General features: G+C 39.6%; 1 protein-coding gene across 1 annotated transcript in view; it reads left to right on the top strand.

The window, feature by feature from the left end:
* ZBED1 (zinc finger BED-type containing 1) overlaps nucleotides 1–25,518 on the top strand; it is a gene marked incomplete at its 3' end in the record, with an annotated part of 125,470 nt that overhangs the window by 60,863 nt on the left and 39,089 nt on the right. The gene's annotated exons all lie outside the window — the stretch shown is intronic.

Raw genomic sequence — 25,518 nt, 5'->3', positions numbered from 1 at the left:
CCCTCAGGTGGTGGAAGCGCAATAGGTGGTCCACCACTTCTGATGCTGGCAAAATGCTCCCTCTCACCAACTTTCAGTGAGAGGGAGGTATTCCAGCATACAATGTTGTCGCTCCCTGGTGTGGAGGAGACGAGTGCCAAGGCCTTGCAGAATGCCCCCCTCTTGACGAATTTTGGTGAGGGGGCGTATTCTGGCAGTGGGGGCAGGCGGGACATGGTAGGGGAGCAGGAGGTAGCACATTCCCATTTCACCTCAAGTGGCGAAATGGGACAGGCTGCCCCTGTTTTATAGTGTGCTCATGAGAGCTTGTGCAGCCCACTGATTCTCACCATAGCTGCTGTTGTTTCTAGCGACACTGAAGAAGGGAAAATGGGGCACTTTTTTTTCAGCCGGAACTCATTTCCGGCACCTCTCAGGTGGGCACCATTTGCCATTCTAAGAGAACAAGGGCGGCGTTCGTGGTGAGTTCCGGCACATTTTTTTCTTCAGAAATAGCACTGGGAAAATGCACACAGAGGCCACGTGAGAGATGATTAGGCAAGTGGGGAATTGCATGGTTCATTTGGGATATTTGCATAGATCAGTCATTGCTTTTTACTGCAAAAAGTGACACGTGGTTCACAGTTGCTTTTTCGTAAGAAGCCTGCAGACTGTAAATTAGAACAGTAGTGGGAATAGCACAGTTGATACATGTGTGTGTGTACGCAAAAACACAGTATTTGTTCATAATTAGAGTTTAACTTGGGAAACAAACCAGGGCAGATGGTTGAGAGTGGTTGTTGGCTTGCTTGCTTGCTTGCTTGTTTGTTTTAAGACCCAAAAGGGGGCATCAGCCTATGTGGCAAAGGGTATTGTTTGTGAGTAAGGCAGAGTTGACATTTAGCCTCCATTTTCTCGGAAGATGCTTTCAAACCACGAGAAGAGAATATTCCAGATGTAATGCAATGAGCACAAATATTTCTACTGTAAGATAGCAGTTATGACAAGCCGAGAGGGAACAGAACATCAGTTTGACAGTAAGCAAACCCTGATAAGATTCTCGTGAAACCTTTTAAAATAACTTGTCTAGACAATTTTTTTTAAAAAGTCTGTACCATCTAAATTTATTTGCGTAGATAATTGGCAAAGGATTAAAAGAACTGTTAGGCTTTTTAACCAGTTTCCTGGTTTCAGGTAGTATTGCAGAGCTGTGCAAAGATGCTTGTGCCACCACATTCTCCCTTCCTTTATCTACAGCGTCTTCATTTTCTTAGTATGCTAAACAAACATCTGATGAACAGTGACATGATAGCCATGTAGAGGGCAAGAGTGCAGCCTTTCAGATGTCCTGTATTGTTTATTCTTTGACTGGTCAACTCCTTCCAGGGCTGTGTATAACACTGCTTGGTCCCACAGTGAGGCTAGTTGTTCTGTGGTTCCAGAAGACTCTCTTAACTAAAGCTACCAATGAGTAAGAGGAGCTGACACGTGCAAGCCAACATCCCCAGTGAATGAAGCCATGGGCAATGCAGTCTGTAGGACTCGTCTGAGAGGTGGCAGTTTCTGATGGCTGTAGATGCATAGCCAATAGTTAAGGTTGATGGAGGCCTCTGGTCTATAGCCATATAGACCAGTTTAGTCTTGGATATGGAGCGTTGGTCCATGATCTTCTGTCACCAGAAGCTTGTTCAGGCAGCACACAGCCCAGAATGCCATCACCATCACCATTATTATGCATTCATCTGTAGTGCTACAGTTCTCATAGAGTTGTATCCAGTGCTGCAATAGTAGAGTTTCACTTGTGCAACAGTATTTTCTCTTCTTCTCCCCACACATGCCTAGAATAAGCTCCATAGTGCCCCCTGACCCACTGGAGCAGATTTGAGGGTCCGATGTGGGTTACAGAGGAGAAGAGGGGAAATTCTTGTTGCACAACATGAAGTCTACTAAGTGAACAGAGCAGCAGCATTGGTGCAACCCATAATTTTAACATTTTAATATTGTGAGACTTGTGCTAAAGTATAAAACTAAATCCAAATCTAAAGCATGTCCTTTCCATATGGCAAAGGTTTGAAATGAAAATACACTTATTAAGGCATCGTACGTGGCAGACATTTGATTCGCACGGACAAAGATTTCTATTGTGTCCTAGCTCTTTTCCTGTGGAAACAAAATGCATTGAGCACTTGTATACCTCTTGGACCACTTTATTTGCACAATTTTCCTGGAGCAACAGATCTCACCAGGAGTAACTTGCAACAAATATATATTGATTTAAGCTGGAGACTGCTTCCTTTGAGGAAGATGTATTTTTTTCAAACTATAATTAGGGTGTCTCGTAGTTTTCTCAAGAAGAACATTTTCATCAGTGCAAGGTCAGAGGGAGAAAAGGAATTACATACAGTGGTACCTCTAGTTGTGGACACGATCCGTTCTGGGGTGCTGTTTGCACCCCAAAAAGTCCTCAACTAGAGCGGCGCTTCTGCGCACGCACAGAGCGCGATAGAGCGCTTCTGCGCATGTGTGAAGCGCGCAGAACGCTTCTGTGTGTGCACGCATCGTGAAACCTGGAAGTATACACTTCCGGGTTTGCTGCGTTCGCAAGCCGCAACATGAACCTAACACAATACAAGGTATGACTGTAGTGCTTATTTTGCAAGCCTGGCTTGTGCAGGCTACTGCTTCCTTCTTTTAACAGCTGTTTCAGTACAAGGTTAATGCAGAATTAGGTATTATGATAATGCTTATTTTATTAGTTATTAGGTATCTATATATGATATTCATTACACAACCTTCTTGTCAAGATGCTTCCGATTAGCATGTCTTTATGCTTAATTTGCTACCTGAATTTTACATTTGTCTTCTTGGATCTAATTTTTGTAATTCTATTTTCAGACGGCGAAGTTCCCTTAGCAATCACTTATTCCAAGCACATCCATAATATAAGCAAGACTTTGAGTAGCATATAATATATATTCATTAATAATCTGTGTCTTGATAACCACCGAGACAAAAGCTGATTTCATGTAAAATGCATAAACCAGAAGAATCTGAATACCAGATGGAGTTGGTGTCTGAATGAGCATAGGTGGTTGCCATAGTAAATAGAAATGGTTTGGACTGGGAGACTGATACCACCCCACCCAGCAGTCTGTCATTTGAATGCCTACTACTGTTGAACAAGGGAGGAGCAAACAGAATACTATTGTGGATGGAGGACAGGTCAGCATCCCTGATCTTAAAAAACAGCAACCCAATAATACAGAATTACATTTGGATTTTAACTGAGGGGATACATGGAAGGGTTGGGCTGTGTGGGTAGTGATCTGGAATGAGTCAAGAGCTGGGAACTGGAAGTCAGGTCTGAAGAGCAAACGGGATCAGAAGAGAAACCAGAAGGCAGGATTGGAGACCAGGTCAGAAGCAAAGACTTGCTGGACCTTGTTGCTCACTGAGACAGGAAGTTCTACCATGCTGCCCAGGATGAGTCAGCCTGTGTGGCACCAGTCTGAATATTGCAGTGCCTTTGCTCATCCAATAGGGCAGTGGTCAGCAGTCCTGATAGGAGAACCATTGGGTGGGGCATGCGCATTGACAGCGACTACAGCTTCATGATGATTCTTCTAGGGAAGCAGAAGCTTGGATGAAGACCTTGCTCCTTCACTGTTGACTTCCCAGGATTGCATGAAACTGCATCAGGATTGCATGAAACTGGGTGCTTGACAAAAGAGGCTTTTAGCCTGAGCCAGCAGAGCTGCTCTTAATGCTATGTAGGTTACTACCATACATATGAGGAGAAGGTAATCAGAGCAGACCTGGAGAACTAGGCATGTCCCAGTTTTTGCTTAGCTTGCAGCAAAAGCAAGCTCCTTCAGGTCATCATCCAGGTTGTTACTGCAGGACAAGTGAACTGTTGGAGCAGGGCTTTGTAGCAATGTCACCTGGAATGGCAGTGTGACAATAACTCCAAAACTACCATTGTGACTACAACATCTCATTGCAGGGTTATAAATACACTGGCCAGGGGCTTTGGATTCCAACATGCTCCTTCACCACCACCACCACCACCACCAAAAATTTATTTATACCCCGCCCATTTGACTGGGCTTTCCCAGCCACTCTGGGCTGCTTCCAACACAATATTTAAAATACAATAAAACATCAAAGATTTAAAGTGTCCCTAAACTGGGCTGCCTTCACCACTGCAGTGGTACCTCTGGTTACGAACTTAATTCGTTCTGGAGGTCCGTTCTTAACCTGAAACTGTTCTTAACCTGAAGCACCACTTTAGCTAATGGGGCCTCCTGCTGCTGCCGCCGCACCGCCGGCGTGCGATTTCTGTTCTCATCCTGAGGTAAAGTTCTTAACCCGAGGTATTACTTCCGGGTTAGCTGAGTCTGTAACCCGAAGTGTTTGTAACCCAAGGTGTTTGTAACCCAAGGTACCACTGTAGTCTGTTTCTCCAATTAGAGACTGTTGCAAGCTAGCATTTGGTGTTATAGTAGCTTCCCCCAAAGAACCCTAATAATCATAGCTGAGAATGGTGTTGAAAAATTCAAGTTAGAGATCCCTTCCCTGACCCACAGTTTCCTTGGTGGAGGGTGTGACTGTTAATCTACACTACCATCTTAAATCAGTTTCCCCCCCTCTGTGCCAGTATGTTAGTTCACATGATACCATGACAGCCAGTCACTTAACTTTGTTTGCTTTCAGACAGTTATATATTCAGATTTTATTTTCTTCCTCTTAATAGCATCCGGTGTGTTAGATGCATTTTATAATCCAGAGTGACCAGGGCCAGATTTAGATTTGATGAGGCCCTAAGCTACTGAAAGTAATGGGGCCCTTTATATGTCCAGCTGCCCTTTGTCAACAACAAATTGTCACTGTTTTTTGTGTTGAATATATGCTATATGGTCATTTATGGACCTTATAGGTATCTAAAGCCATTTGTACATAACAAATAGGAGCCTACACAACACAAAACACTGTTGCTGTGTGTAGGTTTTATTTTATTTATTTTATATCTTATATTTTGGAAATGTACATCCAGTTTTTTTCCTTCAAATTTTTTTGGGGCCCCCAAGAGAGTGGGGCCCTAAGCTATAGCTTGTTTAGCTTATATGTAAATCTGGCACATGTGGTGCTAGAACAGTTTGTGGCAGTTGAAGATGATGCACAAAATGTGTGCTAGGTATTCAGTGAAATGCCACAGAGCCCCTCCCTGTCTTATATCTTCCCAGGAAAAGAAACAAAAACAAAATTAGATGGGGACCTTTTGTGGATCTTAAACTATGGTTTGGCTGAAGGAGGGATAGAGAGCAAACCAGAACAATTGAGAGTTGATAGTATGCATATTTATGAAAGAGAAATTCCGTTGCCCTGGCAGGCTAATTAATGTTAACTGTGGTTTAACTTTAATGAGCTTCATTACAACATTATTATAGAATTAATTATTATTTAATAACTGTTTATTGCAACAAGAAAGATAGGTTCTCATTGAGTGTTCTCATTTTCAAGTTTGATTGGTGACAGTTTTATTTTCTCCTTCCAGTCAATTCAGCTGAACTCCAGGGGAAGTAGGAGGAGGGATTTTTGTAACTATTGTAATTTTCTGTTTATAGAAGTTAGATTATCATTGTTGCCTCATTTACACATGTATGCTCATTGTATTATGTACCTGTTCTGGATATCAGTGTCTTGCTTGTACAGTACACAGCTTATGGAATTATTATTATTATTATTATTATTATTATTATTATTATTATTTCTCTCAAATCCAGGTTTCAAATCTTGGTTTAAGGCTAGGAAACCCTGGTTAAGGCTAGCAGGAAAAATATGAACTGAATAGGGTGTTTACATTGGCCTACTTGCCCATATTGCTGAGCCATGATTCCTCATCCTGGAAGTTTTGTTTAGGTTTGGCATAAAATATGAAGTTCAATGAATTTATCATCAAAGTCTGTACCAGTGTTTTGGATTCTAGTAATTTCACATCATATTTCTGGACTTCCTTTTTCTCTTTACTTATACTTTTTTGGAGGGTAAGGTGAAGCTTCTAGTATCTTGATGGGATATAATTTGCCCTGGGCTTTTCAAATAGTTATACTAGGGCATTTTGTTGTCTTGTAGTGTTGGTGACATTATCTGTCACGATTGCCTGCCTTGTTTCCCTTTCATAGCCAACATCCATGTCTGGTCCTTTATTTAGCTTTCTGTTTACTGCTGTGTTCTCCAGCAAAGATTACTATTGATTTTCACAGACCTTGGGAAAAGAGAGAGCTTTTCAGCGATTGTCACTTCAAGTGACCAATATATATATATATATATATATATATATATATATATATATATACACACACACACACACACCCTTCCAAACATTTAGCCTGACCTAGTTTTATTATTTCTTATTATTTATTTTGTTTATGAATTGCTTTCCATGAGGCATCTCTAAGCAATTTACAACATAATTACACATATGTAAACACAATTGAAAACAGTTGCATATTAAAACAGTTATGAAAACAGTAAGTATAAAAACAGTTTAAAACTGCAAATGTTAGTATCTGAATTGTTCATATTGGAACAAATGGATTTTCTTTTTTCACCATGTCATTTATCATCAGTGGTGCTACCTGGATGCAGAAAATGGAAAATGTCAAGCTTCAATAGTTCAAGTGCACATTGCAAGGAGGACCATTTGATCACAGCTGGTTATTGATTAATTCCATAAAACTCATGGCCCTTACTGTTCATATCCTAGGTAGGCATACAACTTAAATGCATGGTTAACACTGAGTTGTGCCCATAAAATTCCTAAAAAAGCTAAATGCCCCACTGATTTTGCAAGACCAGTTCTGATCACTTGCAGTTTTATGGGGTGGAGGTGCACTGTTGGATCATCACAATTATTTAGCTTTACACACACACACACACACAGAGAGAGAGAGAGAGAGAGAGAGAGAGCTTTGACCCTAGGAAGATGTGTGATAGGTTTCCAAAGCTTTATTTTTGTTGAGTATTCTCCATAGAGCTCAAGATGATTAAAAAAGCACCCAGTGGCATTCATGTCCTATGCTTCAGTTCTGAACTCAGTGGGGATTCCACCCAAGTAAATTTATGATTAGGATACCAGATACAGAACATTCTGCCTGTCACATTTCTAAGTAACTCCATCTGCTTTGCAAACATTGAGATGATGTGCACTGAATTTTGATATCGTACTTTAAAGATCCACTTGGAGAGCAAGCTGGCTGATTTTTCTATGGGAAACATATGGTAATAGTAAGAAGGAATCTGTGCACACAACAGTTGCCTTGAACTTCACATGCACTGTGGGAATTTTAATGGGTAGTTATTGTGCCTATTGAAATAATAATTCATTTTTTTTATTTTAAAAAATGAACATATTGAACATATCAAAAAAATACAAAATATTGTATTTAAAATAATATATGTGAGCTTTGTTCCGAGCATGTTCTGATTCTGATTTTAAAAATGACAGTTATTTGTGTACATAATTTTAGTTAAATATGTCGTCTGCACAATCTAGCAACAATTTTCACAACAAAAGCCTGCTGGAAGAATGGAATGGAACTTCACGACTAAAGTGAATACTATGAATGTGATAGGAGGGTGTGATATACATTTCCCTAAACAAAAAGATATTATTTTCCAAGTTCTGTTGAATTCATGTCTAGCCTTTGATAGATAGTGGCTTTTGTGAGCAAAAGAGCAGTCTTACCTTACTGGAGATAGGTCATAAAACCAGCAATATCCAGATTCCAAGTGGAATCTGCTATGATCAGTCTAGAACCAATTAGTTTTTCTCCAAAGCTCCATGCATTGCTCTTTTAATGGGACAGTGCTTGGGACGTTCAAGCCATATTTTTTCCTTGCTAGTTGGAGACGAAGGCAAGCCTAGGAAGAATCCATTCCAGCCATTTATGCTTTAATCAGCATCAGACTTGCACAGTTTGTATGCTGACAGGGTGCTTGCCTAACCTTTAGGAGAGACTCTAGAGAGCTCAAAAAGAGGATTGTGGCAGTAAGGACCGAAGGAGCTGAAATAAAATTAACCCAGAATAGAACTGATGTGCATCAGGGGGTGCTGAATCAATATGCTAAGACCCAGATCCTAAATACCTATGCCACTGGATTGAAAGAGAGAGAGAGAGCTTTGCAATATAAATAATCACGAAGGAGGAGTAGAAGAAATAATTTGGGCTGTTTAAGGTCCCTGAACACATGGAGGACAAGAATATTGTTCAGGGACATTTCTTTCTTTCTCTCTTCCCACCCACTAGCTGACAGATATTTATTTACTGAATACTGCTCAGGGAAATTTACTTCTCTCTCCCTCTCCACCCACTAGCTGACAAATATTTATTTCCTGGACGCTGAGGTTATCTGCAGAACTCTACAAGCTTAAGGCAAAAAGTGTCAGAATCTGGGAGCTGTTGATATCCTTCTCAACTTCAGAATCAAAGAAAACTTTCTGGATAAAGCTCATATGATAGGGAAAACTCATGGATGTGGGTAGGAATGTAAATATTGTGTTGGAACAATGTCACTGTTTTGAAGTTGCAAAATCCCTATCTGGTGTGGAGTGCTTTCGTTCTCCTGAAGTTATTGACCATTGCCAGATAATTCCTGTAGTTATTGATTATTGCCAGATCATTCCTGAAATACAGGGTAAGTCTTTTAAAAGAGGCCCCGTGGAACATGTGTACTCTGTATCCATGGGGCCTCTTTTTTACTCACCCTGTATTTCACATATGTTAAATTCTTTTGAGTTTGGTGAAATTCTCACAGCAGTTTAGATTATATACCTCGGGTTAAGAACTTAATTAATTCTGGAGGTCCGTTCTTAACCTGAAACTGTTCTTAACCTGAGGTACCACTTTAGCTAATGGGGCCTCCTGCTGCCGCCGCGTGATTTCTGTTCTCATCCTGAAGCAAAGTTCTTAACCCAGGGTACTATTTCTGGGTTAGCGGAGTCTGTAACCTGAAGCGTCTGTAACCTGAAGCTTCTGTAACCCGAGGTACCACTGTATCACCTAGTTGACTTGCACAATCTCTGTTTATTGTTGTAGAGATCCAGGTTCCTTCCGTCTGCCTCTTTCTGGGCTTCCTACCTATCTAGTTCCTAGGATCAGATCAACCAAATTCTCAAACTTTAAAAGAGTATTTGTTTGTTTATTATTATCATAATTAATAACAACAACAACAACTACATTTTCAAAGGACTTACACATGTTTAAAGAACTTTGCATGCATTATCTAGTTGTAATCCTTACAATGACCCCGCATGTCATGTCATGTCATTATTTATTTTATTACATTTTCCTCTTATGGGGCATTGAGAGTGTGAATTTGATATCTAACAAAATTTGATATCTAACAAACTAAACGAACCACACATAATGGTGCTTAATATGGTTCTGCTGATAGCTTTTCCATTTTATTTTTGCGGCCAAAAGTATCTGTGTTTTAATGCATAAAATCTGAGGTTGCATTGAGGCCATCACATCACACCATGCTTCTCTTTCTTTTTCTGACATGTTTGTCATCGAGCCCAGATGCCAAGTTACAGTAGCAGCTGGCTCCATGGAGATCCCTGAGGCTACAGCTGTATGAAGTTCTCCTGGTTATACTGTGGGCCAGATCACATAGATGAATAGTGAAATGCTTTGTCTCAGCAGTCCTGCCCTCTAAAAATCCCAGTTTTTCATTTCCCTTCCCTGAGGTTGAGAACCCAGATCCTCAGTTAGTGCTTTGTGGGCAAAGGGAGATGTACCGCCATCTGTTGTGGTTAAGCTTAGTGACAAAGGGGTTTTGGGGAATGGTACACAGTGAGATTTCTAAAATATTTTAGGAATCAATAGAATATACAGCACAATTGTCTCTCTTATCCATATCTGAGGGAGAAAATAAGAACATCAAAATGAACAATTGTTACAGCATTTCCTAGTGATAACGAGGCGGAGAGTCACTCAAAAGTGGAAGGTCTAGAAATGACCTGTGGTATAAAATATTTGGCAAATTGCTATTGTAGAAAATATAACCCAAGAGAGGGGTTTTGAGGGGTATTGAAAAGTCAGAAACATTCTGAGATACATGGTGGGACTTAATTTAAATGCTAATGATATAGGACTGAAGAACGTCTTGTTAGTAGTATCACTACAATTATTGCCTTCAACTTCACAAGTCTAGTTGTTTGTACCTTTTATGGTCGGGGGGGGGGGTATACAGTGGTACCTTGGGTTACATACGCTTCAGGTTACAGACTTTGCTAACCCAGAAGTAGTACCTCGGGTTAAGAACTTTGCTTCAGGATGAGAACAGACATCATGCCACCGCTGCAGCACGGCAGCAGCGGGAGGCCTCATTAGCTAAAGTGGTACTTCAGGTTAAGAACAGTTTCAGGTTAAGAACGGACCTTAAATGAACTAAGTACGTAACCAGAGGTACCACTGTATTCCTGAATATTCAGACTGCTATGGGACTCCCTTGGAAGTTAGATAAAAAATATATTGAATTTCTATAGAAAAAGAAAAATACTTCATTGACCACTAGTGACTTTAATATTGGGAGAGGGGAGATTGGGAAGATGGTTTCTTTTTTCTGTTGTGCTTGTTGTTGCTTATACAGCATTAGAATGACCGACTCTCAGTGTTCAGTGAATGGTCTGAGAACACTCAGTGCAGTTACCTTGTTGAAGCTCAGTGTGGCTCTCATCAGTGCTTAGCTTGGTGGCTACTGAGAAGCTTATGCGAGCCACTCTAACATTTCTTTTAATAACAGCAGCAAAACAACCCATAAATATAATGGATAGGATTGAACATTTTGCTAAGATGACCATTCCATCAGTGCATGCATGATGTAACCATCTACTTCCCTGATATGTTGTTTTGGGGGTTTTCTTCTAACCCCCATTAGCCATACAGGAGGAGGAGAGAGAAAACTACACTGAGCTAGTAGGACTCCTTGTGCTGTCTTCTGCTAGCACAACTGTTTAGTTGAATCCAACCCAATACCTTCTTTTGCAGGAACGGGGTTTCCTTCACAATCTGTTCTTGATTACTTCTGCCCTTTTCTGACTCCTAACAATGCAACAAACTTTTATTGTTCTCTATTTAGTCTCCCCCCCTTTTGATAGAGTTAAGTATAAAGGTGAAATAAGAATTTCAGTTCTGATCTTCATATATTTCGACAGTTTTGATTTTCATTTGGAGGAGTATACGTGGAGCAGAAATACTCTCCGTTCGTTGTGATTAAACTTGACAGAGCCTGTCCTCAAGTCATCAAATGCAGACCCACGTTTCCCAAGAGCATCTGACACTTGCAACCCGTTGGTTTCAGGGTTGTATAACTATTAGGCATTGTGAAAAGCTTTGCTTGATTTTTGTTTATTAAATAAGGCATCTCAACCCATTGTTGAACATAACATAACATAACATAACAACATAACATAACAACATAACATAACATAACACAACATAACAACATAGCATAAAACATAATAATATAATACAGTATATGCAAGCAGCGCTGTAAGCCATTGATCACTAGTCACTAGTGAAATCAAGTGTGGGGTGAACCATTTGGTTCTAGGAATACCTACCCAGTACAAACTTAAGTAGGCTTAATGCTTATTCACTGGTTCCTCTAGATCAGGCTTCCTCAAACTCGGCTCTCCAGATGTTTTGAGACTACAATTCCCATCATCCCTTGTTGGACTGCATGTGACTCGGATATTCCGGAGCACGGACTGGACACAGGGAGGCAAACGCCAATTCAGGTTTCAAGCAGAGTTTATTTGGTTCGCATATGCAAAGCAAATGGTGCAGCGCAATTCGTTCGCAATCTGCACACCCTAGTCTGGGTGCGCCCACTTCTTATAGACTATACAAACAAACAGAGAGTGAAACTTTTACATTCTTCTCTAATCGGACGCCAACATTCCGTGTTTCTCCTTTTGAAGGTTAACACTTCTTAATTTACTCATTCTTGCCTGTCTCCCTGCTTATGGCCTTGATTGTCTCATAACATTGCATGATAACTGCATGCTGGAAGTTTCTATTCCTGAGGGCCTTCACTCTGACCACTGGTCCTGCTAGCTAGAGATCACGGGAGTTGTAGGCCAAAAACATATGGAGAGCCGAGTTTGAGGAAGCCTGCTCTAGATCAGTGGGTACAGCACCACTCACATAACACAAACTACCATAGAGGCAGTGCTGCTTTTCTAGAAAAAGAAAAAGAGTTGCCGGAAATCACCATGAACTCCTCCCTCTTTCTCTTAGAATGGCAGTGGCACCTACCTGAGAGGTGCTGGAACTCAGTTCCTGTGAGTTCCCCATTGGGGGGGAAATGTTGCATAGATGGTATTAAAATTTTCAGAAGTAGGGGGTCCATGGCTTATCTTTTGAAAAACAGGGGGTCCACAGTACTTAGCTAATTGGGAGCCACTGCTCCTAATAATCACAGGAACTGTCACAACAGAATAAAATATTGGGGATTCGTAGAGGTGCAGTACACAAGATTTCCCTGCAGAGGCCAGTTTAATTTGTGGTGCAGATAGTTGCTCAAGTAGTTTAGGAGTTTGATGATGCTGAGCTTACTTTATTTTTCTAGTATTTCAGAGAGTCATAAACAGTTCACTGTGTGCATTATATGTTGGTCTTGCATGTGTATGGCTCCCAAACACATTCAAATACTGATAAATCACATTTGCAGCATAATTAGCACTGGTCTCTTGGGAAGGGAACCTAACGGAACCAACTCCAAACATACATTGTTCATTGCTATGCAGCCTCTATATATGCGAGTCATTGGATCAGATGGTGAGCTTTTGTTCTCAAAACCTGGGTGGATAAAAATCAATGATTTTTTTTTATATAAAAATATATATATAAATCAGATTTTTAAAAATTTAAATTGGATTTTTAAAAATTTAAATTGGATTTTTAAAAATTTAAATTGGATTTTTAAAATAAAATGCTTTTTGGGGAAACAATCTTTCTAAACATAGTTTTCTATTTAAGTTACAGTATAGTCCAAAGGCTATTCATCAGGAAATAAGGATTTGTTTTAAGTTTTGCATGCGTGCTAAAATTCAGTCTAAGGTGGGGTTTAACAAACATGGATACATATGCTATAATGTTATTGTTTTACTTAAATAAATAGTTTAAATTGTTATTAAGGAAATGATTATTTTTCCCTTTCCAATAAAGTACAGCAGAAATGTTGTCCAAATATAAACAGTTAACTTATTAAACCTCACAATAATTTCATAATTATCTGTCAATGTATTTCTAATAGTATAACCAAATCAGTAATTTTTTATATGGTTGCAAAAAATATTCTGAAAATTTATTATTCCAAAAATGAAAACTTCCATCTGGTTGTAAATATTAAGATTATACCAGCAAGAATGAGTCTTTCTGTAAAAAAATAGATTTAAATAAAGTCTTACTGACTAGTGATTTAAATCAAGTCTTACTGACTAGTGATTTAAATTGTGATTTAAATCGATTTGATTTAAATCAAATCCACCCTGCTCAAAACTGATTTTAAATTCCTGTTCCTGTTAAATTCCTTGGGGATGTAGCCATCTTCTTTTGTTTCCATCTATAAGACGAAGCCAAGAATTAACTTATCCAATAACTTTGCTGTAAAGACTAGCAATTTACAGATTTTAAAGATTGCTGCATGCGTGGGCTATAGTAATGCTGTATACATGGTGATTTTCATATAAGTACGTTACATTCTTGGTTAATGGCGATAGGAGTTTAGTGGTCTCAAGCTGTTTTATGCAAGTCTTTCTGTTTTGTACTCAGAACATTTCCTGATGATACCCCTCCAATGTGGCTTTTCTCCAGCCACATTTGTAGTATATTCTTAATACAATTTACTAAACCTCTCGCAATGCAGCAGCGGCCTCTTCTCCGATGCATATAGTTCACTGATAACGCAATGAAGCTGGATCAATTTTGGTTGAGGAACAGATTCCTCCTGTCAGGCTTCATGGGGACTTCTTTCTCATTCTCACATGGCTGTTTTTGTGTCACTGCCTTTAAAACTCTCTCTCCAATTCTGTGTTCTATTTTCTGCTGGAAGGTTTCCAGACATTTTGTGTCACATCACTGTTTGGCAAGTTGTGCCGGCAAAAAGGTTTTTGGTAGCCTGGCTTGGATGAGACCTTTTCAGGGCAAGAAAATGAGACGATTCTGGCAACAAATAGGAAGCAGAGAATAAATACAGGAAATAATTCATTTCCTGATAGTTGAGGAGGAATTATAGGTGCAGATGTTACAGCAAAACAGGCCAGCCTTGGCTGCATCAAGATCGCAGTTGAGAGTGCAGGGAGCTGAAAACCTCCACTCCCTAGCAGACCTGATGTGCAAAAGATCATTGTCCCCATGTGATATCATGGAAATATATGTTGGACTGTGGGTTACAACCTCCCTCATTAAATAAAGTAGCAGGTACTTGCTGAACCTCTAACATTATACAATAATACAATGTGTTGTGATCCAGCAAGCACATGGGGGCCAATTGTTCACATAGCTTGAGCTTTTGCTGATGAGTTGACCAGAGCAGTTCGTGCTGCCAAAGAGAGTTTTAAAAATTTAAAAGTCGTTTGCCTGCTTTGCATGGGGAACTGCTGTGCAATAGCTTCTTGCTTCATGAATACATATGGAACACTGTGTACCCAGTCCTCCATTCATTACTACTTCTGCCTTCTGTGCTGATCATAGAATGCTGTTGGCTGGTTATAATAGCCAAGTGAAATGGACCCTGCTAGGAGGAATCTACTAAACACACCCTTTGAGGAGGTTTTCGAGAATAAAGTTGGTCAGCTCCATAATGTTAAGATGTTTTTTAAAGTTTTTCATAATACGGTGAGATACAGAAAACTAATGCAATTAAAAACAAAACAGAAACAGCTGCAGAGAAAAAGAATGAGAAAGAAGCAGGGGCTATGATCGTTCCTGGCCAGGGCTAGCCTGACCATTGTAGTCAATGCCTTGCTGACCTTGAAATTAGATTACTGTAATGTGCTCTATGCGGGGCTGCCCTTGGGTCTGGTTCAGAAGCACCAGCTGGTGCAGATAGGAATTTCTGGCCAAGAACATGTGACACCATTGTTAAAGCAGCAGTACCGGCTGCCCACGTGCTACAGAGACAGGTTCAAGGTTCTTATATTGATTTACAAAGCCCTGAACAGCTTGGGTCCAGAATAACTCAGAGATTGCCTGAACTCTGCTCAGTTACTGAGTTCATCAGCTGGAGCAAATTTGATCATTCCCTGAGTTGGTGAGGCTCGTATGACAACAAGCCTTTGGTGTCACCAGCCCAGTCCTATGGAGCAACCTTCCAACAGAGGGTACCTTGTGTATCAACTTTTAAACATCTGCTGAATTTTCCCCTGTTCCACTAGAAAGGCAATTAAGAGTAGATCCCCCCCACAATAGTCTACTGGTGTTTGCTTTTAAATTTCTTGTTGCTTTTAACTTTTTATGGTTTGGTTTTATGTTTTTATATTGTTGTTGTTGTAAATAAAAATATGGGGTATCCAAGAGCCCATATAGAGTCCTTACATAGGTTCCCTATTGGTAGGAGAAAATAACAGAGGCCAACCAGAGAATATTTGAGAAGCAAAGCAGCTAGTAAGCTTGATCTTTATTGATCTGTTGCAACAGGGTACTCCCCTCACACGCAGGAGAGGAAAAGGACCCCCAAAAAATGCTGTGCAAGGGCTTATAAAGACTTTTGAAATTCCCATCCTCTAGATCAAGACCACCCCCAGAAACATTATGCATTCATCACAGAAGGGGTGTAACCTAAGACCACCCCTCAGATAAGGTGGTCTAAAACAGAACATTTGCATGTTGTTTTCTCCTGTCGCTTTGTTTATTTCCTGTCTGGCAGGTTACTTGATTGGATTTCTTGGGGAGCCTGGGCAGTCTTTTGTAATGATAAGGCTCACACCCTTATTCAAACACAGATTAAGACAGGATTTGTGAAGGAAGAGACAATGGGGAGGCTTTTCCATTTTGACCATGCAGAGAAACATTTACTCAGTTTAGGAATCAAAATGGTTCCAGGTTGGCTTTCCTGTGCTGATCTATGTACGTGTGGTTATGAACGTTGCCATATATCTAAGACCATAAAATTCCTATCACATTGTAAACTGCTGTGATATATCTTTATGATACATTGGTATATACACTCTTTTTATAAGTGAACAAATAAATCACCATTCACAGTTTGGTTTGCAACATGATAATTTGGATAGGGTTTAAATATTTACCTCTCCATCCTGTTATTGAGGGTTGAGACTGCATTCCAAAACATGCTGAAATGGAAGCAAGTCTGTTTAAAACCAATTGGGGGCTTATTTTCATGGAGCTACTACTTCCTGGGGAAAACAAAAGCCACAACAGTTTGTTATTTGGAGAAGAAACCTCTGACAAGAGAGGAATATGAAAAGAAAAAGGGAGGTATGCAGTGGGGAAATTATCGCCCTTTATCATTCATGAAGAGAGATGGATTTTCAGAAGTCACTGCATCATTTATTTCATGACTGTTTTGCTTGCTCTGTAAGGGTCAGAGTTCCCGTAGGTTCTTTTTTTTGCTGTATAATTATATATCTACTGTATCGTCATCCGTCATTAAAGTAGAGCATGGAAAAGCTTTGAAACTAATTCTAGAGGAGTGTCTTTACAGTGAGAGCTATACTGCGACAAAAGTGCTAAATTAATGTGTTCAGTAATGTAGACTCCACATCCCACCCCTGAAATGTCATTCCGTCTGAATTCTCTCTGCTCATTTGATGGTAGTTTTGAAGAAAAATGCAAGCTGCTCTTTTTGACTTGCATTGTTGCTGCTCTCATTCTTAAAAGGCCCTTCTGTTTGTGTTCCCTTATGCTCTTAAACTGGGGTGGAAACAAATTAAGGCTGCAGTCCTACTATACACATGGGGAGGGGAAGCAAGTTGTGCTGAAGTGAATGGGATTTACAGCATACAATTCTGCTGTGAAAGTCTTTGTTCATCAGATTTTCATGGTGGTTTGTTTTTACAAATCTGCCCCCCCCCCCAATTTCAGACAGGTTTCAGAGCTTGGGTACAAAACTGTAAATAGGGTTGCAATGCAATGGAGACCTGGATAAACAGGGTGTGTGTAACTCTATCCCCCTCATTCTGCGGTGGTGAATATGAGAAACTGCAGTGTGAGCTTTTGGACTGTCTGAGAGGGCATCTGTTTAAAAGTGTCGATACCCTTTTCATGTTAGCTTTGCAATCCTAACATGGGGTAAATCTTGAACCAAGGAATGTCTTTTTCAGCATCAGGGCACGATTAGTAAGACTGAACTTCGTTTAGCTTGAAATAGACATTTATTGTACTCAGTTTCATGTTATATTTAGGACAAGAATAATTGCTTGACTGAATTTGAGTCCACCTGGCCTTGAGTTTGGTCTCCATCTGTGGAGCACGATGGCAGGGGTTACCATTTGTTGTTCCTCCAGTACACTATCTAGAAATCAGAGAGAGACTGACTCAAAACATAGGACTTAGACCTATCTAATACATACTATGTGTGATTTCATTTTAAATCGAAGAGTCAAATTTAAAGTGACATTTAAATGCACCATTAGCAAATACTTTGGTTTTTAGATTATTATTATTATTGGTAGTAGTAGTAGTAGTAGTAGTAGTGATATGTGTGAGGGGATTATCTTCATTTGGTTTTAAGGGTTAACTCTTTCCCCTCTGGTCAGAATCTGTGTGCTACTATTTGCCTTCCGGTGGGGTTGAGGTACCAATGAAAGCTGTTCTTTTAAGACTAATAGCTCTGGTGGCCTCTAGCAAGATCATACATCAGGAGGGAACAATTAAGCCTCCTCTCATCACACACCACAGTCCCAATTTAAATTAGTTTTAATTCCTGATGACACATGGAAAAGAAACTAACCCCCCCAAAAAAAATTCTATAAGCCTCTCACAGCCCATAGATATTCAGAGTATGTTCCAAATAAGAGTAACCTCTGATTGTTCTGCTTAGAAGTACTCAATGTTGAGAATCAATCACCTCAAAAATATACCAAGCCAAAAAAACTCTGACTCGTAAGGCTATTCAGATTTAAATCACATCATTTTGAGTTCATGTACAAACAGAAGGCTATCATGGTTACCAGAAGACCATTTGCACAGTATACCTGTTTGCATATATTGATGCAATCTAAGAAAAAAGAAAGCCACTACATAATTTCTGGTGGTTAGCTTAAAACAGCAGGCAGACTTATGTCAATGGGATGTTATGTTAAGCATGCTGTATTAACTGCACATGACAGGCTTTAAATCTTGTTCTAAATAGCACTCCTTCTTATGGTCTAACCTGGTCGTTCACTAACCTTGAAGAGACAATTTTCCACTCTTGATAAAATGTTTTGAAAACTGGAGATGTGATTTTCAAGCAGTTTGGCAATCAATCAGGTTTATTGCTTGGTTCTTTCTTCACAGATACTGGCTGCTTTTATTGCTTTCTTTCACACACAGTGGGCAAATTCAAGTTATATTCTAAATAAGGAAGACTCAAGATTTCGTTTTTGGTTGAAATATCAGGCCGTGGTCTGTTCAACTCTTATTGGCTTACTGTGACAATAATTATGAATTCGTTTCAAATGAGAATAGTTGGGGGAATCTACTAACATCTTTGAAATATTTTCTTTCTGTGACTGCTCTAACCTTGTCTTTCTGTAATGTTGGATGATTTGATGAAGATCGGAAATCAGGAGTTCTCAGGGTATTGCCTGCCTGCCCATATACCATATTTTTCGCTCTATAAGACACACCAGACCACAAGACGCACCTAGTTTTTGGAGGAGGAAAACAAGAAAAAAAATATTCTGAATCTCAGAAGCCAGAACAGCAAGACGGATCGCGGCGCAGTGAAAGCAGCAATCTCTCTTGCTGTTCTGGCTTCTGGGATAGCTTTGCAGCCTGCATTCGCTCCATAAGACGCACACACATTTCCCCTTACTTTTTAGGAGGGAAAAAGTGAGTCTTATAGAGCAAAAAATACGGTAGGTCTCTTCAGTATTTCTTCAAGTGAAGGAAGCACAACATTTTGGTGGCATGTCTGTTGACCTGGGATGTGTAGCTATTGACTCTCCTTTGGGTCATAGCAAGTGGGGACTGTTATTATGAGCTCTTGTTATTATGAGCTCACCATAGTTTCTGGTTCTTTAGTAAGACCAGAATTACTCACCTTTGCACTAAGTATCAACCTGATGGCCAACACACCAATAGATGGTGCTAGGAGCCATCACTCTGGAAGCAGTTAAAGCAGGCATAGGCAAAATTGGCCCTCCAGCTGTTTTGGGACTACAACTCCCATCATCCCTAGCTAACAGGACCAGTGGTCAAGGATGATGGGAATTGTAGTCCCAAAACAGCTGGAGGGCCGAGTTTGCCTATGCCTGAGTTAAAGGCACATGCTGTGTATATTTACCTGGATATCATGTATATTTCCTGAATGTTATAACTTGTGAAGTCACTAATCTTTCACAAATGCTCAGGGCTTGGAGGAACTACATGAATGGATAACCATACTTGTGCTGTTAAGAATGGGGAAGAAATTTGTTTGTTGCATGTTTTAATGCTTAATTCACACTTCCTAAGCCAATATGAAATTCTCACTTTGCTGAGGTTTATAATGTCATTCTCCTAAGAAAATGCACATTAAAAATGCATGTATTGGGAGAGTGACACAAATATCAGTGAAAATAATGTACAAAATGCATTATAATAGGAAACATTGCTTGCCCCAAAGTATATATTAGGAGAAATGCACAGAATTTTCATGTGGAAGAATATGGGGAAAGCTTGCTACATTTCCATAGATTCAGGGTTCTATTATTAGACTTATATCCTATCCTTATGTGGTGTGGGAATCCTGTAACCCTCCAGATGGTTATGCATTCCCATTTCAACTGACCTTAACCAATGTTGCCAGTGGTCAGGGATTGTTGGAGTTGTAGCCCAACAACATCATCTTTGAGGCTACAGGTTATCCATTAACTCATAGCTATTTACATGTGGTTTCCAGGCAACTTACAGGACCAGACTTGCTTAGCCTGGAAACGATGCCTTATGAGGAACGGCTAAGGGAGCTGGGCATGTTTAGCCTGGAGAAGAGGAGGTTAAGGGGTGATATGATAGCCATGTTCAAATATATAAAAGGATGTCACATAGAGGAGGGAGAAAGGTTGTTTTCTGCTGCTCCAGAGAAGCGGACACGGAGCAATGGATCCAAACTACAAGAAAGAAGATTCCACCTAAGCATTAGGAAGAACTTCCTGACAGTAAGAGCTGTTTGACAGTGGAATTTGCTGCCAAGGAGTGTGGTGGAGTCTCCTTCTTTGGAGGTCTTTAAGCAGAGGCTTGATAACCATATGTCAGGAGTGCTCTGATGCTGTTTCCTGCTTGGCAGGGGGTTGGACTTGATGGCCCTTGTGGTCTCTTCCAACTCTATGATTCTATGATTCTATGATTCATTACCCGAAGCGGGCCATGTGCCTTTGGAGACATGGAGATGCGTTGACTCAAGCTATGAATACTCACAAGAATCCACTCATTCACTAAATCTAAAAAGAAGTTAGCCTAATGTTATGGAACAAAAATGTAATGTTCCATAATTGCAGCAGAGAGAACATTTTATTAATCTACACGCTTTTGAACAGTTTGCAATAAGGTAAACAACAACAACACCCAGTTTTGGTTCTTTGGTTTGTCAGTCACGTGTTATGGAAATAAATGTCTTGAGAGGTGCTGTTGATCCATTAAATATAACTCTTGCAGTTTATGTATAATTAGCTGTAATTTTCAGATAACTAATGCTTGTTTCATCTGTGCATTTCATTATCATGCTTTCAAACACGATGGAATTTGATTAAAGGGAGTGAGAGGAGCGAACACCACACTTAATAACAACTAAATCTATGTGGTCTCTATAAACCATGAACTCATCATGAAGTACTTTATATCCATCGTTAGGTGACACAGTATTGTTGATAACCTTTCCCCAAATTCATGGTTGAGAAAAATTGTGGTGACATCCAGTATAATGTGCTCTGGAGGGTCCATTAGCCATTTGGATTAGATTTGAGGGATGTACACTAAGCTGCCAGAGGGAAGAGATGGGGAAATAGTCTCATTGTACAAGAGAAAATCCATTAGACAAGTGCTCTGACACTGTTTGAACTCACCCTGGGTATTTCACTTATTTTTATTGGTGCATGTGTATGAATTTGCTACATATTTGTTTGGCCATTGGATAAAAATTCAGTTTGGTCATGTAGTCAAACCTGGATTGTCCTTGTTAATTTTCAGAACTGTTAGAAGCTATGTGAGTAAATTGAGCTACACGTTACTGGAATATAACAATTAATTGATAAAATGTTTTTAATGTTTTATTTTATTGATGCCTGTCGCTTTGCTATTATTCTTAAAGATTGGGTGGTTTCACAAGGCTTTCACTATCCATAGTTCTGTTCCCCAAAATGCTGTTGCAAGATTTTAAAGGAGCTTAATACATTTTCCATGCCTTTTCATACTAATCTTTTCATATTTCATTTAATAACATCAAGCAGCCAGGTGGCATTTAACGGGCGAAATCAGGAGGGGGGGAACCCTACTGCTTTTCTAATAAAGTACAGCTGATAGCTAATCTTGAAATGGATTGGATCTTTGAACATCAAACCTTTTAGCTTCCAGCATGCTGACAAAAATCTCACAAAATATAAAAACCCTGCAGTTGTTGTAATAGGTGAAGTGCTGTTATGTGCTGTACTAGTTTCAGATACTACTAGGCAACAGATTGCTTCTCTCAAAGCACTCCCTGTAAAACACTAACTTTGCACATAAAAGTGAATAATCCTTGATTTTATCAGCCTGGTAGTATCTTAAAATGTGATACCCATTACATCCGCCCCCCCCCCCCCCCAATTTCCTAGCACTGATAAAGTCTGCATTGGGTTGCAGATTGACTGAGGTCACAGAATTCTATTTCATTTATAGTTGAAAACAGATACATATCACCTCTTGTCTTACCAGTTAGATTCTGTCAGGTTGAGCAATGATGTTTCCTCAAACAGTTCACTTGCAACAAATGGTGGGGAATTTGCTCTTACCGTTATCATTTTGTATATATGTAACTTAAAAATATAAAGCTAGCTGATATAAACTTAGGAGTGTTCTTTAGCTGTGTGTTCCATTCATAAGGTGCTGTTTTGATCCTACTTGTTTTGCATGCTCTTCGGTTTGAGGATTTGCAGATTCTTAGTAATAAAGCTAGATATGCACCAATATAGAAATATATCCTTGCCGGTCCTAACTTTACTATGTTGTTATTGTTACTGTGCGGTGTGTATGTATCTTGAGACAAATCTATGGAATTGTGAAGTAATGGGGAAGGTGTGTGTGTGTGTAACTCCTTCCTCTCTACTCTAGAAAAAAATGTGTAGTACAGTGTTTGGTGAAAGAATGTGAAAGAAAAATTTAAGAAGAGGAGAATCGACAGTGGCTAAGAAGAGGAATTTTAGAAGATGTGTGCTCACACCTGGATAGCTCAGTTGGTTAGAGCATAGTGCTGTTAATGCTAAGGTTATAGGTTCAATCCCTGTATGGGAAAACCTCATATTCCTGCATTCCCTAGATGGCCCTCAGGCACCCTTGATCCATTGCAGGAAGATCAGCAAGGATGTGAAATTTCACGTATACATGAACCAACTCAGGAGTGAATAGGGGGATAAGGACAGACTGCAAAAAGCTTGTAGGGTGCTCATAGGACCATAAGGACAGAAAAGTTGCCTTGTTGGATGCCCTTCCTATATTCTCTCTTCCAAATACCAGGTATTTGGTTTCATGAATCATGTCATCCTTGGTCTTTCAGATAACTGGTTCAATTGATGCAAGCAGCAGATACACAGGCATGAATTTTGCTAGCATCTGGATCAAGCCTTTTAAAAATACTTCACAATTATGTGCAAAGCATGTGCAGCTCTGACTGAGATGACACTAGGAATTGTGATGGTGTGCTGAGAAAGCAGGACATGGCTGTTATTCTTACAGATTTCTTAGGAAAATGTGACTACTAGTCTGAGAAAAGGAAATAAAAAAGAGGTGACGAGAACACTTTGTATTAGTAAATTAGAAACAAGCTTGAAATTAAAATGAGGAAAATTAACTCATTACATTAGACCTTAGTGGCCTTGCTGGCTAATGCAGATTATTAGACACATAAAATGCTTTGACATTAGGCCACAGTTTATCTGAAGGTAAGAAGCTAAAAGAGTGGAGAGCTGTAGCAATTGGAGGGGGGATAGTTAATGTGGTGGGTTTCAGATGTTGTTGGACTACAATTCCCATCATTGCTGATCATTGGCCAAGATGACGTAGGTTCTGCGACTAGTGTTACACTTCAAAGAGAAAAAGTTACAATGTTTTTAGCTGGTTGAATGGTTCCATTCCTCTCAGATTTATTTTATTGTTGATTGGTATTGCAATTGTTCTTACAACTGTAAATTTCTTTGAAGAGCACACTTTCAGTCACCAAGCTCACTGATTGACCTAGGTGAGCAGACCGACCCACAAATCTCACAAAGTTGTGAGATGCAAGGAGGTTATGTATGCTATCCTGAACTCTTTGGAAGAAAGGTGGCATTTGATTAAAAAAAATGAAAGTAGTTGCATTAGCGAGTATAATATTTGCAAATAGAAATTGTTTACTTCTGTGCTAATTAGGTTGAGTTTACTTGTGTGTGTGCATGAACTTAATGAGGCAATTAATATTTTCTTTCCCTCAACCCACCTCTTTGGAAACTGCTCTTTAAGCTCCTCAAAGTTTAAAATTCAGCTTGTTCTGCAGAGGGACTGATGTTAAGTATTGCTGTCTTCCTATACTGTTTACAGTATGAGAGTGGGTCATACACGTGCTAAAGAGGTTTCTACTTCTCTCTTTGAGGGCTATCAAAGGGCTAGGATCACTTCCTTTTTGCTGTTAGGATTGTTGTGCATTTAATACTTAATAGGTGTTGCTAGGTCCCAATTTACTTCCATTTTACTATTTTCACAGTTGTTATAATAATAACAATGGGATTATTTATTTATTTATTTATTGTGCACCTTGGAGGCTGGTACTGCAAGGTGGGATAGAAAGTAAAATGGGTTATTTTTGTTGGCAGCAATGTTATAAAAAACTTTGTTTGGTTATTTTTGTTAACAGCAAAATGTCTAGAGAATAGCTGTGTTCGTATTGTTTGTTGTTATATTCAATTGTAAATTCAAACTTAATTCTATTGTGTTTTATGTTCATTTAGTACAGTATATGAATCTGGGACCAGAATAAGCTTCATTTCATTCAGCTGTGGCACATCAGCAAAGTAGTATTCCAACATCTGTGGTTAAAAAAATAAATGCTTTAAATAGCTGTTTGTCACAAAGGGCAAAGGTGGGGGGAGGGCAGAGCTGTTTGCTTAGGGAAGGAGACTGCAGTTCTTTCCAAAAATGGGGAAAGAAAAAACTTGTGAACATTTACCATCTCCTTCACGACTCACAGAACAGCTTAACATCATGAGATTTGCCATCATGAGATTCGTAGTACATATATGCAGTAGTGTGTCTCTTATAGATAACTCCTCCTGAGGGGACGGCAGACCCCCAGTACCTCCGAGCATCTCCCAGTAGGTACATCTCTGGAATGGCATGTCCCTTCACTCCAGAGTGCCCCTCTGCGACACTTCTCATATGAAAAGTGCACACAAGTCTTCTGGTATCACACAGCAAGAAGATAGAGACATCCGTAGATCTAAACTACATTTTATTCACAATATATACAGAGAGTCCATAATCACATCTGTGTTCTCCAAACTCTGGCAGAAAACAAAAAACATACAGCAAAAGCGAAAGTACATTCCAATAACATTCTCAGATGGAAGAGATAAGACAGTTCTCCATTCCCACACTCTTCTCAGACATCTCATGTGATTTATACTAATCATACTAGCCAGCATCAGCTTACGTAAAATCCTAACAGCTCACTATATAATTCTAGAGACCTGGGTTCTTGAGAGGTACTTTTTAGAAACAGTTTAATGTGTGAAGCACTACAGTTATTTTAACATATTTCCCTGTAATACCATCTCACATTCAATTCTTTAAGGTGTACACTGGATGCCTTAATTCTGCAGTTAAAAGTGTAAATTATGAATGTGGAACATGTATGCAGTAGTGTGTCTCTTATAGATAAACTCAGCTTGAAAGGAATTGCTGCAACTCCCTATTGAGCAGTAGACTCAGACTTGCAGCTAAAGATTATGTACACTCCTACCTGGATTCATTAAGAATCCCCAGCGTTGCTCCCTGTAAATGAAACAATGTCTTCATCTGTCCCTGGCTATTTATCTTCCACTTAACTGAATGATTTGGGCTTCCCTGGATGCCTTTCCGTTTGTACTAAATGCCTCAG

Source organism: Podarcis filfolensis (genome assembly GCF_964270895.1).
Source record: "Podarcis filfolensis genome assembly, chromosome: 4".
NCBI lineage: Eukaryota > Metazoa > Chordata > Lepidosauria > Squamata > Lacertidae > Podarcis > Podarcis filfolensis.
Note: the sequence above shows the minus strand (reverse complement) of the source record. Positions and strands in the feature narration are given on the sequence as shown.